Source organism: Rutidosis leptorrhynchoides, chromosome 3, assembly GCF_046630445.1.
Source record: "Rutidosis leptorrhynchoides isolate AG116_Rl617_1_P2 chromosome 3, CSIRO_AGI_Rlap_v1, whole genome shotgun sequence".
Lineage (NCBI taxonomy): Eukaryota > Viridiplantae > Streptophyta > Magnoliopsida > Asterales > Asteraceae > Rutidosis > Rutidosis leptorrhynchoides.
Genome location: NC_092335.1, coordinates 228,290,016 through 228,306,624, shown reverse-complemented (window position 1 = coordinate 228,306,624; position 16,609 = coordinate 228,290,016). Strand labels below are relative to the sequence as shown.

The window sequence follows — 16,609 nt, the reverse complement described above, 5'->3', positions numbered from 1 at the left end:
CTATATGCATCTTGTTAATGTCGGTTACCAGGTATTCACCATATGAATGATTTTTGTCTCTATGCAGTTTGCGAAATGCCTGATATGAGATGTGTTATAAAAATGAATTCTTGTAGTATATTATTATGATTTGATAATATATAGGTTAAACCTATAACTCACCAACATTTTTATTGACGTTTTAAGCATGTTTATTCTCAGGTGATTATTAAGAGCTTCCGTTGTTGCATACTAAAATAAGGACAAGATTTGGAGTCCATGCTTGTATGATATTGTGTAAAAACTTCATTCAAGAAACTTATTTTGATGTAATATATTCTTATTGTAAGCCATTATGTAATGGTCGTGTGTAAATGGTATATTTTAGATTATCATTATTTGATAATCTACGTAATGCTTTTTAAACCTTTATCGATAAAATAAAGGTTATGGTTGTTTTAAAAATGAATGCAGTCTTTGAAAAACGTCTCATATAGAGGTCAAAACCTCGCGACGAAATCAATTAATATGGAACGTTTATAATCAATATGAACGGGACATTTCAGCACCCAAGTCTGCCAATGCTTCTATTGAACTAAGACTATCCAGAAAACATGAAATTGTGAAACTTCCTGGATCAGATAATTTTTCTGGTAGTTTATTCAACAACACTGCAGAATAATTAGCATTCATTATAACAGCCGAGAGTTCTTCCATTTTCTTTCTATTTGTGATTAGATCTTTCAGAAATTTAGCATATCGTGGCATTCCTGAAATCACATCAATGAAAGGAAGATTGACATTTATTTGTTTAAACATATCCAAGAATTTGGATTGCTCGGCTTCAAGTCTTTCTTTTCTCATTTTACTATGGGTAAGGAAGTGGTGGTTGGTATGGTTTAACATAAGGCTTTGCCTTAACTGTGTTATCTTCATTAACCTTTCCAACTACCAGTTCTGTTTCCTTATATTGCTCAAGCTGTGGTGCTTGTGTAGTAGGAATAGAGTCATCAAAAATTACAGGCATTTCAGGTGGTTTAAGTGTAATACCACTTCTCGTGGTAATGGCTTTAGCTGTTTCATTTCGGGGGTTAGCATTTGTATCGCTAGGTAGACTCCTTGGTTTTCTTTTACCTATCAACCTTGCTAGGTTACTTACTTCTTGTTTCAGATTTTGGATTGAAACTTGTTGATTTCTAAATGCTTGAGCATTTTGTTCATTAGTTTGTTTCTGAGATGTGAAAAACTGCATTTGAGATTCAACTAGCTTTGACATCATATCTTCTAAATTTGGCTTTTTATCATCGGTTTGTGGTGGTTTATTTGGAAAAATAGGTCTTTGCTGGTTGTAAGTATTATTAGATACTTGTTGATTGCTAGGACCTTGTTGGTTGTTGTATAGAACATTTCAGTTATAATTCTGATTTTGATTGTAGTTTGGTCTTGGCGGTTGATAATTATTTTGATAATTATTTCCAGGCCTTTGGTTCATGTATGAAACATTCTCTCTTTGTTCCATTGTTTGTTCAATAATGAGACAATCTTTTGTCAAATGTGGTCTTCCACACTGCTCACAACTAATTCGTATTGCGTGAATATCTTTAGTCATCTTTTCCATTCGTCTTTCGAAAGCATATAACTTTGCGAAAATGGAATCAAAGTCATGGCTAGAATCGGCTCTAGCCGCTTTAGATGATCTAATGATGTCTTTTTCTTGATGCCACTCATGTGAGTGGGAGGCTGCGTTATCAATAATTTTGTAAGCTTCAGTTGCGGTTTTCTTCATAATGGAACCACCAGCTGCTATGTCAATGTCTTTTCGTGTAGTAATGTCGCATCCTTGGTAGAATATTTGTACTATTTGATAAGTGTCTAAGCCATGTTGAGGACATCCTCTTAACAACTTTCCAAATCTTGTCCACGCTTCATATAGAGTTTCATTTGGCTTTTGTGTGAACGTAACAATTTCTCCTTGAAGTCTCACGGCTTTAGATGCCGGAAAGAATCTTTTAAGAAATTTCTCAACTAAAACATCCCATGTATCAATCGCCCCTTCAGGTAACGATTCTAACAAATCTTTGGCTTCTCCCCTTAAAGTCCAGGGAAATAACATGAGATAGATTTGTTCATCCTCAACTTCTCTGATTTAGAATAGAGTACAGATCCTATTAAAGGTACGAAGATGTTCGTTTGGATCTTCCTTCGGCGTACCACTAAATTGGCATTGATTAGTTACCATATGTAGGATTTGTCCTTTGATTTCATAATCTGGCGCATTAATGTCTGATTGAGTAATGGCGTGACCTTGGCCAGTGCTTGTGGCCCTCATTCGGTCTTCCATACTTAGAGGTTCCTGATTTTCCATGATTGAATTTGTTGAATCTGAATCACTAGAGGATTCTGATTTAATGGTTTCTTCCTCGACAATCTCCGGATGAATGATTTGTGGTTCAGGAGGAATGATTAGTGGTTCAGGATCTCTGAATTGTCCTTAAATATCCTCTGGGTTCTCAATTGTGAGGTCGGGTTCAAAAAATGGATTATCGGAAATTTGAATCGGAGTACTCGTTCGACTAGATGACGATTCTAAAGAAAAATCAATGGCGACAATGTTAGCTAGATGTCTTGATCGAGTTACAGGAGGTGAACGTATGAAAGGTGGTGAACGTTTTGCTCGGTGCATTCACTGAATATCCTATTAGTTATAAAAATAAAAAAATTATATAAGTTATCAAATTAATAGACTTTTCTGATTTTGCCCACGTTTCGAATAGCCAATAGATGCTGCAGGTAGCCAGGACCCTTTAAATCGGAAGCCTACAACTCGCCACTAACAAATCCAATTATTACTACGAATCAGAAAATTTTAGATGTCTATCAATTTAACCGCTTAAAATAATTTTTTGTCGAAACTTTGAAGATAAAATCTATGTCCTAAAAACTAGAGCGTCGAGAAATAAGAGGAAGAAAAAGAGTGAGTCGAAAAACATCGAAAAATAAAAGGTCGAAAAACAAACAGTCGAAAAATAATAAACGTTGAAAGGAAAACGTCGAAACTTAAAAGTCTAAAAACTAAATATTAAAAGTTGCGTCTAAAGGAATTAAGGCTTAAAAGAAATTCTATATCCAAAACGGCAATAACTTAATAAGCACTAAAATCTATTAAACATTAAAGCGATAAGTGACGTCGTAAAATTCTAAAGCGCCTAAATCTTAATCTAAAGAAAAAGCACTTAAGGGATTTTACGGCAAAACTTAAAAATCTAGAAATAAAAATTAACTACGGCAAAAACTAAGTTTAAAACTAGTTACAAACGATAAAAATACAAATTACAAATTAAACGAATAAAGATATAAAAGTTAAAAATAAAACTAAAGTTATAAAAATACAATTTTTATAAAAAATATTATTTTTATAAAAATATTATTCTATATATTTAATAATAACTATTATACTTATTAATTAAAATTAAAATTAAAATTAAAAATAAGATAAACTATTTAATATTTAACTAAACCCTAATTATAATTAATAATAATTAAATTATAACCCTAATTTCGTAATAATCCAGGCTGAGGTTTGACCTGTCAGAGAAGCTCCGCGAGTGTGGTTTATTTATACCAGAGGTGCTCCGCGAGTTCGGAGTTAGGCAGATTCAGAATTCGTGCAGGCCAAAATTGCAGGTTCAGCGTAAACTTTTTTTTTATTTTAAACTCTATTTCTGATTTTAATTTATATAAAATATAATTTAAATAAAACTTATATTTTATAAATTACTTATTAGTTTTTGTAACTAAAAATAAAAACTTTTTAATTTTAAACACTTAAAAATATATATATATATATATATATATATATATATATATATATATATATATATATATATATATATATATATATATATATATATATATATATATATTTTATGTTTTAATATTTTTGTTTTTAATATTTTTGTTTTTAATATTTAAAACTTATATAAATGTATTTTTACAAAAATAACTTAAAACCTAATTTTTTTATATAGCGTTTCGCTTCGGCGTTGATTGTTCCCCGACAGCGGCACCAAAAAAATACTTGATGTGTGCGAGGGGTAGTATGTAATACTATTAATTTTACTACGAAATACTATTAAATACGATACAATTTTACACAAGTTATTTATTTATTTATAGAATGGAATATACCTAAACCTTGCTACAACACTTATAGGCAGTGTACCTAATCGTAGAGTCGTGTAGTTTTTAGTAAGTCCAGTTCGTTCCACAGGGAGCTAGCTGAGTCTAACGCTATATTTATTTTAAACTATATTTGTATAAATATATATATATATATATATATATATATATATATATATATATATATATATATATATATATATATATATATATATATATATATATATATATATATATATATATATATATATATGTATATATATATATATATATATATATATATATATATATATATATATATATATAAGTAATATTATTATTGTTATAAAAGGGGGGTTTTTACCGTTTAGTGACCGGTTTGTCGATTTATGTCTTAAGTCACAATTAAAACCTAATGTAAAATATTAATTATAAATACAACTTAAATTAAAGCGTAAAGTAAATGACGATAAATAAAAGTGCGAATAAAAGTACGATAAATAAAATGATGGTAAATAAAAGTGCGATGAGATATAAAATAAAGAGAATTATGCTTATTTAAACTTCCGTAATCATGATGTTCGACGTGTTGATTTTAGTTTATTACCAAGGGTTAATTATCCTTTGTCCTGGATCATTTGATACGTCCATCTGGTTTTTGTCCATAATGGTCCATCAATCATAAATATAAAGTGCGAGTGTCCTCGTCAAATTAACTTTATACCCGAAGTCAAATATTCCAACTAATTGGGGACTTAAACTGTAACAATGTCTTAATACTTTGTTTATAATTACACCAGGTTATCGACTGCGTGTAATCCAAGGTTTTAATACTTTGTTAACAATTACACCAATTTTCCTTGTATGTAATCCACCCCTGTTTTAATGAGTCCATTGACTATTAATCCATTCCCGTGTCCGGTTAAATGAACGATTATTAGTATTTATAAATATCCCGCCCATCGTGTCCGATCGAGTGTATGTGGTTATTTATAATTACCTCAAATTGTAAATCGCTATATTAAATTAACGAATTATCATTCAGTTAAACAAATATATAGCCCATTAATAGCCCATAGTCCAATTTCCACAAGTGTCGGTCTTTTGTCCAAACCCTAATTATGGTCCAAAGCCCAATAACCCCGTTTTAATATTTAGTCCAACATCACGATTACTTCGGCTTAAATAAACATAATAATAACTTAGCTACGAGACATTAATTTAAAAAGGTTGAAAATAACTTACAATGAGTATTTATCGCGTAGTGTTACAAGGACAGAGTTTTGACTTACAAAACCTTAATACATTCGCTATAATAACCTTATTATTATTATTAACTTAATATTAAAATTATAATTAAAATATAAATATAAATATAAACTGAGAGAAGAGATTGAAGATGGTGTAAATATTTCGTCGAATTGCATCGCCTTTTATAGTGGGATTTGGGCCCTGGTGTGCTCCGCGAGTGCTGAGGATTTGTTCCTCACAACTCCGCGAGTGCGGAGCTTTGAATTCCAACGCACGCAGCATTTGGATCCTAGCTTGCCGACGTTTATTTATTTAATATATAAATATAATATATATATAATTTACATAATTAATTATATATTATATTATATTTATGTGCATAGTTAATTTGTAATTTTAGGTCCGTTGCCCCACGCGTTGATAGTGGGTTCATGTCTCGGTTCCGAATTTTCGAACGTCCTTTCGTACGCTTAGATATCTTGTACTTTGTGTTTCGCGGCTTGTGCTTTTGTAATTTTTAGACGTTTCTCATCAATAAATTGAACCACTTGGATTGTACTTTGTACTTTTTAGCGTTTTGGTCGTTTGCATCTTCAAATCGTCGAATCTGTCTTTTGTCTTCACCTTTTATTATTTAAACGAATATCACTTGGAAATAGAACAATTGCAACTAAAAGCTTGGTTTTCTTGAAGGATAATCCTATGAAATATATGTTCATTTTTAGCATTATCAGTTACCACTATCTGCAATACATAGGTCTTTACCATTTAATTGATGTTGTATTTCAGCAGGATTTATACAAAAACTTCAAATAAGATAAGCAAATAATGAGTTACATTTCAGCAAGATAATCAAATTATACTACCTGCAAACAAGTTACAATCTGAAGTATATAAAAGATAACACTTAATAAATATATACGTTATGGTCTAAAACCATTTATTTATGAGTGATACATAACAAGCTAGGCATTTTAGAAAATTCAAACCATTCAAGTCTCAAGGTAGCTCAGGGTTTATTTAATCAAGATTTTTCAACAGATTCACTCTCGTTTTCTTTTCTTTTGGGACTTATTTGTAGAGATAAACAAGATGTTCATGTAATCAAGAAATACTAGACTGATGATCCACGTTACCAGATCATTAATAAGAATCTCCGGGATTCTTATAAGAGCGTCTACTAACATCTTCAATTTTATTCTTTCATGGATCACCGTTATTTCTTGATAATTAATATCGTATCTATCTTTGAGTATTTTCCTTAATAAACTTGGATATTCGATTATATAATATGTAGATTCTAAGGACTCGTCAATATGTTTGCTAAGAAAAATACTTGCTATTGCTTTTTCTTGTTCGGAACAATTGTTATTTTCATTCAGGGTTTCTAAAATACCGATTGATTTGAGATGTTTTTCTACATTCATAACTCATGTTAAGTAGTTGTTCCCACTTGATTCTAAAGGAGCAAAATTAATCCTTTTCAAATTCGACATTTTCTATTATCAAAAGATGAACAACATAAATCATAATCATAATCAACTTCTATTCATAGACAAATAATAAAATGAAATCAGAATCATTTTAAATTCATAAGTAGCAAATAACAGAATAATGGCATGATTACAAATGATAAAACCACAAAAGCAGGATAGAATATAGGTTCACCCTGTGATATATTAGAAACAATGATGATAGTTAGTATGACCAATACAATAGGAAAAATCATCCTTGTGTGAATCAACTTTACAAAAAAAAAAAACTTTTGAGAGTGGTAATCTGAGAAAATGAAGATTGGTTTGTGAAAATATGAAAACGGAGATGTTTATTTTATATTTGAAAAATATAGTCGTTGTAACGTCCTCAGTTGACGTTAACAACCGTTATGTTTATATGACCGTTGTAACGTCGTTAGTTGACGTTAACGACTGTTATGTACTCGTTGTATTAATAATAATTTTAATAAAATAATTTTATTAGTACAAATACGATTACTATAAATACATTTAGTATAAATACATTTAGCATAAATACGAAGATTAAGAGAATAAACATATTATGCATAAATAATAAATTTTAAGAATAAACATTAGTATGCATGAAATAAATAATGATTAATTGCATAAGTAATCATAAATGTTAGATAACATAAATATAAATGTTAGTGAAGTTAATAAGAGTTAGATTACAGAAATATAATTCAGGGGGTATAACCGACCATATATAACTTAAATAACATAAATATAAATGTTAGTGAAGTTAATAAAAGTTAGATTACATAAATATAATTCAGGCGGTATAACCGACCATATATAACTTAAATAACATAAATATAAATAACCATCCAGGCATAGCTTGGATGGCCACCAACACTTTCAATGAAGGTGAGGTCACGGGTTCGATTCCCTTCAAGGCACTTCAAACGCTTGGGGCAAACTTAAGAGACCAATAGCTTGAGGATGCTTTACCTAGTAGCGGTGGAGGGTTGGCTTGCCGTTTACCCGGGGTTTACCCGCTGCGGGGGGGCCAATGTGCCCGTTCGTAGTAGGGGTTCCTCGTAAAAAAAAACATAAATATAAATGTTAGTGAAGTTAATAAAAGTTAGATTACATAAATATAATTCAGGCGGTATAACCGACCATATATAACTTAAATAATATAAATATAAATGTTGGTGAAGTTAATAAAAGTTAGATTACAGAAATATAATTTTACTTATGATGATAATAATATTTACCTTACTAATAAATAATAGAAGATATCGTTAAAAAATTTCTTACCTTGATTAGTGACTTGTGTTTGCTTAGATAAACCTTGATTATACGGAGCACTTCGTGCTGATAACGTGTTGTAATTTAGTGATAGATAACAACTTTTGTAGCCTAATTCTCAACTATAGATTATTAAAGAAGAAATGAGGAAGTAAGAATTATTATTGAAGAATTGTGTGTAGCATCCTTATATCTCACTCGATATTTATAGTACTAAAATTAACTATACAATTGTTGTCTTCAATTATGTATGATAATGATAGGTGAAACAGTAATCAATAATTCATAATTTTACTGTGCAAGTTGTCATTCAAATTTGACTTTCATAACAGAATACACATATAGATAGATTCAAATTGTTAAATTAGATCGATGGCAGCTTCAATAATTGATGATGGCGGGTATTTTTTTTTATTTTTTTATTTTTTTTATAGCAAAGTTAAATAATGGCAACCGAAAACAAACTTAAGGAAATTATTTATTGGAGTTTGGTGTACATGTTAGTGGAACTTTTTGAAGGACGTGTGGTACGCGTCTCGTTAGATTATTAGCAAGTTTTAGGAGTTTGGTTGGCGTTTGGTTGTGGAGGTTGGAAGATGTTGGGAGGTTTGAGGTCTCACTTCGTGGTATTTTATGATTGAGGGGTTGTTTTGTTATTCCATTGCATTCGCCTTCAATTTGTTCATGGCGACCACGTCTATTGTTTCTTTAGACCGTGAAGCAAAATGTTTCGAAGTTTGGGGGCGCCAGTGGTTTGTATTGGTTGTTTATAATATCTTGTATTAATGTTGTTAGGGAAAACTTCCATAGAAGTTTGTATGACAATTAGATCGTGTGAACCGATCAAGTATACTAGCTAGAGTATGCACTGTTGAAGTAATACATCACAATGCATAATGAATACATCATTCATGTAACCACATCATAACAAGAACAACATGAATACTTACTTAATTGTAGAACCGGATTGATATTTAGGATTAGATGATGATACCATAACGTTAGGGATAGTCAATACCAATTGTGATGTCAATAATCCGATGGAGAGATTTACTGCTAAGTTTTTGATGTTCTCGAGAGAATTCTTAATTTAACATCAATAATTAACATCATATTGAAATAATGAGCACACCCCTAAATCAAAGTATCAAACTTACGAAAACTGATTTTATTATAAACCTAAAACAAAAATTAAGGAGAAAATAAAAACTAAAATGGAACCTGCTAATGTCTTTCTCCTGCTTTATATGGTTTCGTCGTTATTAAGACGCAACAATGACGATCCATGCAAATGGTTAACTAAACTGAATAACGTTAATTAACGATTTAATGCAACGAACTTTTTCTGTAACTACCGTTAGCATGTTGAAATAATTAAAGTTCTATTTCTCAAATGAATTTTATGACGATCCGATCCATTGACGTTAATATGAAATAGATGTCAAAATCTTGTGCTAATTGAGCCAATCAGCCTCATCTATATGAATATACTAGATCCTTACCAAACTTGGATCATGTGGTTGTTAAATCTAACTCGTTGTTACATTGATATGATGATTAAGAAGTAGTGGGCATTTAACAAAATAAGATACAACTTAAAGGAAACATCAATTTATATGGCATAACCAAAATCGCGATACAAGTTAAAATCATAAACTATATTGTTAAGTCATAGATATACTCCAATGTTTTCGTGCACAATATGTACGTTTAACGTATTGGAAACAATTTGAAAATTCGGGCTATCTAATGATGCTTTCAATCGTAAAAGTTGCATCTTTATCATTATCATTATACGGATTAATAAGTAAGTGTGGTTTATTGATTTGATTATTACTTTTAACATTACCAAACACTTAAGCCATTACCCGAGGTCTCGCGCTCGGGGGACTTGATTACCCGAGATTTTGAGCCAATGTGCTCGTTCATATGAGAGTTTCATCGCTTACTCAAAAAAAAAAAAAAAAAAAAAAACTTAAGCCATTAATTAATTTATAATTAATTAACTAATTAAATTTATAATTAGTTAATTAATTAATTTATAATTTAAAATTAATTAATTACTATAAAATTAATCAATTTTTTTATAATTAAAACAAAGGTCGAACATTTATAACAGCAACACGAGATCCGTCAAAAGTAGAGTATCAGTCAAGTTGTTGTTCATTTATCGTTCTCATTGAGAGCTCTTGTTAGGTTTTGTATTAGTCGAGCTCGTATGCTTTATTCGTTGTACCTTTGTACGTTTAAGAGCTTTTATATTTTTGATGAATTTCTCTACTAGTTATATATGTTCTTAGTTTTTTCGACAAAAAAAGGTAGAGTATCGTAAATATAAGATAGACAGTAGAACGTCAATCCTAAAGTTTCGAATCTGTTCCAGAAGCTAATGAAAAAAGATTTTGTAAATGACACTTGAATAATTCATATGATATACTCCAACTTGATAAAAAAAACAAGGAAAATTGATAAGCGTAGAACCACTGAGCCTTTGGCTAAGTGGTTATCTGGAAGGGTGCACTATGCTGAATTCCTGCGGGGTCTCGGGTTCGAATTCCAGAGGAGACTGGACTTTGTGGATTGTTCCTGGGTTCCAATCCCACCGGGAGTTTTCACCTATTTCGGTTGCCTGCTGGGAAAAATAGGTTTCATTCGGAGCGTGTGTAGGTGGTATATAATCGTGTGGGTGGTTTCTATCACCGTCAATATTTCTAAATTCATCGTTCAAAAAAATTTGATAACCATAACCCTTAGGGCTATGGTTAAATATTAAGTGTAAAGTTAATATTTTCGATATAAAACTTCATATATCCATTAATAAATTGACCTCCTGAATTTCAAAATATATATATATTATAATATTAAAAATTAATACTATATAATAAATGCTTAACCATTGCTCTAAGGATTATTGTTAAAAAAAAAAAAAAAATTAATAAAAAAATAATAATAATAAACGTGCGTAACTTTTAAATTAGAAATCAAATTATTTATTAGTCAGGATAAGAATCCCCTTTAGTAATATTTTAACATGACTAGTCATGTTTAAGGATTGGTGAGGAAAAAAAAAAAAATAGGAGCTCGGCAATTACTGAATTTATTTATTTTATTGTTATATTTAATAATTATTCATGTCTAAAATGTAACTAAATTGGTCAAGTTATATGAGAATCATAACCCTAATAGTCAAATTTAAGAGATTTTTTATTTATATTTTGTATTAAGTGTTGTTTTCATATGTCTCTTTTTAAAAAAAAGGGTCTTTGTTTTTATGTTTCTACAAAGAGACTATTTTTCAGATTAAATAACAGATCAAGTGACAAAGAACATCGATTTTACTTACTAAATTAAAAGATAAATATAAACATATTATTAAATGAAAAGTAAACAATAAATGCCAACATATGACTTGAAGGCAGTATCGGAACTTGAATCAACGTTCAGGGGGACGAACTATTGAACAAATAAATTTATATAAAAACATCATTAATATTTATATGGACATTTATTAAAATACTATGTACTAAAATTGATTAAATAACAAACCCATTTATATTGAAGTATATATATATATATATATATATATATATATATATATATATATATATATATATATATATATATATATATATATATATATATATATATATATATATATATATATATTTGTGTGGCAAAAAACACAAATATAATAAATCGAAGCTTTTCACGAAACTGTGAAAAGCCAATCAGAACACAAAGGAATAGCATGGATTTACAAACTTTACATCCACCCGATGAATCCATAATATAAAAATTAACAGACGCTAGCTATCAAATATCTCTTATAAAAAAATGCTAATACAAACAACATCACAGTAGGATTACAATGGAAGAAAATGGACTTGAAACTTGTAGACTTGGGCATTGAAGTGCACATCATTCCATATCATTGCAAAGGGGTATAGATAAAATATAAATATATACTGTAACGAGCCAACCCGTTATCCAACCAAAAACACGCCTTAATTTTTTTTTTTTTTTTTTTGTAACTCAATTCATCTGGACGGCGACCAATTATCTGGACGGCGTCCAGTTGTGAAGGGCAAGACGGCGTCCAAGAAATTGGGACGGCGTCCAAATGAACTGCCAGGGGCTGTCCCGGGAGTCCAACTTACACGAGCGGAAAACCCGCTTCCCGACACTTTTAAACGAAACGACTTTCACAACACGTTTGTATAATTAAAACTAAGAGATTTCTACAATGAAAACGAGTTTTACAACACTGGGCCCACAACGATCCGTTTTACGAATTTCGTTCAAAATACAAGTTTCGACCATAAGAGTTTAATTGACAAACGACACCTAGAGCATGGTGTTTGGGGTTAAACTACCTAAATCTTGGTCAAACTTCAAAAGCTAGCACCCAAAAGCATCCCCTATCAAACGAAGCGGGAGGCCAGAAATCTAAACGGATGCCCTTTCCCTTGTCCACGCCGGAGCCTAAAAAGAGTAAACAACGAGAGGGCAAACAAAACGCTTAGTGAATGCAATAATTATACATATACATATATAATCTACTTACTTGCAAACACTTACTCAATTACCGTATACGAGCTAGCAACTAACAACTATGCAATCACAATGCAAAACAAGATATCCACAATTCTCAATAAGTTAGCATTACCAATAGCATATAATTCACAATTCGATATGCTAAAACTATCACACATAACCATGGTTAACCAAAATGCACACAAGGGAACGGTACTCGCACAATGACCGTTGGTACTCGCACAATGACTGTTAGGGTAAACTAACCCCTAGGTGGATGTCCGCACTTACCGAACCACCCTTCACGTACATGTGGTCTCCATCGCACAAAAGAGTAGTGAATTCACACGCCCGGATAACACTATAGTGAATCCACACGCCCGGATAACACTAACCACAAGCCCGCAAGCAAATACACTATATACGCATATATATAAGTATTCCGCTCACCTTAATGCCTTTGGTGAATGAGAAATCAAGCTTGCAACCTTCAATGTAATGTACCTATTACATTTTGCATATAATCAATCACACGAACAAGGTCAACCAACTCACTCACCATTCTAGTGTCATTTTGACCCATAGTGCAATTTCGACCCATTTGCCCTCTTAACCCTATTATTATGTCAACTTCGCCAAAACCCTAACACTAGCCAATTATGGTCTTTACACACTTGTTAACACAAGGTTAGCGCATTTTCATACTCATTAAACAACTTAGGTCACTCAAAACTCATTTGACCCATTTCAAGGTTAACACACCCATTTGGGTCACCCACAACCCAAATAGCACCCATTCAAATTAACCTCTAAGTGTGCTAGTGATTGTTAATCATATAAGACCCATGAACACCATATATCACATTAAAACCCTAGGTTAGTCATCCTTGGGTCCTCATGACCCAATCTTACCCACAAACCCCCAAATCACTAACAAATGGGTTTTATGTTTGTCACTAACCCAAACCCTAACCCTTAAACAATTTAAAATAAGGAAATCAAGGTTAAGACATACCACCACAATCAAAACGTAGCTAGTGACGAGGTGAACAACTTTAACACTCGAGCTTAAACTCGAATCGAGCTTCTTCCTTCTTGATTTGAGCTTTCTTACACTAGAAAATCTCTCTCTCTCTCTCTCTCTAAACTCGAAGTGGAATGGAAGAGGTTGTTGGAAATGGAGTAAATGACACTCCTAGATCTGATCTTGTGCCTTAAATTCGGCCCCCAAGTGAAATTACCAAAAAGCCCCTTAAAAATATCTAAAATTCCAACAGCTGGCCCGCCAGTTCATCTGGACGGCGTCCAAACTACCTGGACGGCGTCCAGTTCTTCTTTGTTGGACGGCGTCCCACGATCTTGGACAGCGTCCCATATAACTGGAAACAGGTCTTACATATACGGAGTAAGTATTACAGCAATAAATGATACGGAGTAATAATAAAAATAAAAAGGATTGGTATATTTCACTAGAATGATTAAAGTATAAATTTGACTCACTTTATCCTGACAAAAAACATTTTATAATACACATACTCCTAGGTAAAAAAGAAAAAGGAAAAAAAATAATCTCCTCTCTTTCTTTAACCTCTATTCAACCCATTCACTGTATATACTTCAAAACTCTATATTTCATCTTTAAAAAAGCTCCAAAATCAGATAAAGTAACACTAGTTACACAAATTTCAGGGAGGGCGACTGCCCCTTCCAACTTCCACTAAGATCCGCCCCTGCTTGAAGGATAGTTGTTAGTTTTATACTGTTAATATTAGGGATGACACCCGCAGGTGACAGGTACAGATCCTTAGTACCCGCAACCCGTCCGTCAAAGTTTTTCTATACCCGCGGGTACCCGTTTACCCGCCAACGGGTAAACTTTTCTGCCCCTACCCGCGATCCGCGGGTACACGCAACCCGCGAGTAAACGCGCGGGTTTACAAAATGTGCACTTGTAACTAATTTTTAGTCACAGATATCCACTACCCGCGGATAATCCCGCGAATAATTATGAAAATATATTAAAAAATTAAATTATTTTAATATATAATTAAGTATATGTATGCGGGTAAACAGGTATACCCGCGAGTAGCTCAAACGGACATTACGGATTGACGGGTCGAGTTTTACCCGCGATGGGTATGAAATACCCGCGACCCGCACGCGACCCGTCAACGGGTACAAAATTTTACCTGACCCGTGCCCGCAGATACATTCTTTCATAAATACCCGCCCGTCACGGGTACGGGTACCCGCGGCTTACGGGTTTTTTCCATACATTGCCATCCCTAGTTAATATATACAATACAACCTCTATAAATTAATATGTTGGGACGTGGAAATTTTATTGATTTAGCGAGATATTATTATATTGATATATTATTAATTTACGAAATTGGCTTACATTTGTGAGAAACTCAAAAATTAATGCATCGACATTCGAAATTACGATATCCGTTCACTTTATCTATTTGAATAAAACATAAACAAGGACCTTCATGTACGCACTGGAAAATCCTAGAATATTGAAATATTTTAGTAATAATTAATTTATAGTTTTGCTTGGACCGATGTATTTATATTGAGATTTCAAAAAAATTATTCTTATTATTTTATCGATTGTGGCTTAATTTTGTACTGGTCCCAAGTTGGGACCGAATAAATTTTTAATTTTATCGAAGTTATTAATTTATCGAGTATTAAAGAGGGTTCTAGTACTGTATCGTATGGTAGATATAATTAACCACAAATCAAATAATGAATTAATTGATTGTTTATCTAAGTTATATGACTCGTGGAACAAGTCATTTATGTTTTTGCGTATCGTCATTGTTAAGGAATAAGGACATCAATATTATAGATTTCCACATAGAATTATTATAATCCTTACACGGAGGTGATGCTGAAGCTAGGTAACGTTCAATGTTACTAACCATGGGCGAACAAGGTGCCGATGATTCTATATAACGGAATGGGTGTGCTCTTGATGCCGTAGCGTTCTTTGTAAGTACTCTCTTCGTCAATATTTTAATATATATGCATTCTTGTGTAGAGATGGACTTTGGACAAGCTATTCGCCGTCCCACACTTGAGGGGTTGAAGCTCAAGAAAGTTGAGAGGTCCAAGCTTCCTGCAGGTGATCCCCGCAAAGAAGGAGAGCCTGCCGTCGAGTCATCAACTAACGCCACCACTGAAACTGGTGGCGTGTCGCAAACACAGACTTCCACACCAACCACCAACCCTGAGCCAATATCCGTTGCGCCACCGATGCCACCGAAAGGGCAAAATCGCTATAGCCCCGCCACATTTCTGGTGACGCCCGGCGGCAACAAGAAACCGAAAAGCGCTAGGGAGATTGCCGAGGGCAATCTGGACAGTTTTCAACACGAACCTAGTCAGGGTGGGTACTATTTCAATCCTGATAATAATGTCAATACCTTACCAAGGTCACAATGGCGGAAACTAATAAAAGTTTCAGGGGGTCAGACCAATCCTTCGGTGATCAATATTGAGGACATCTCTCACGTGCAGCGACCCGAAAAAGTTGTCACGTTGTCAAGCTCTGGCACCGGTTCTGGCCATCAGCAGTCCAGTCATCACAGCGATTCCCGGGAGGATCCTCATTCTTCCGGGTTTGGCAAACAGCCGACGTTTTCTCATCTTAACGTCATATGGGACGTGTCCCATGGGGACGCGTACTCCCAATTTGAGTACCTTCAAAGAATATGCCCCACTGCTCTGGTGGATGAGCTTAAAAAGATGCCAGACAACGCTGCGCGTCGAGCGCGTATACAGCACATTCATCAGGGTCTAGCATTGACCCGTGATGAAGTTGTTCGTTCAAACAACGCCGAGCAGCGTTGTCGTCAAGCAGAAGCACTGGTGAAGGAGGTTGGCGATGAAGCCAAGATTTTAAGGGA

General features: G+C 32.9%; 1 non-coding gene across 1 annotated transcript; it reads left to right on the top strand.

Moving 5' to 3' along the window:
• The first annotated feature begins 1,853 nt into the window (after positions 1–1,853).
• LOC139903448 (small nucleolar RNA R71) lies at positions 1,854–1,960 on the top strand. Its single transcript, XR_011778266.1, has one exon. It is a non-coding gene; the product is annotated as a small nucleolar RNA R71 (small nucleolar RNA).
• Positions 1,961–16,609: the final 14,649 nt, after the last annotated feature.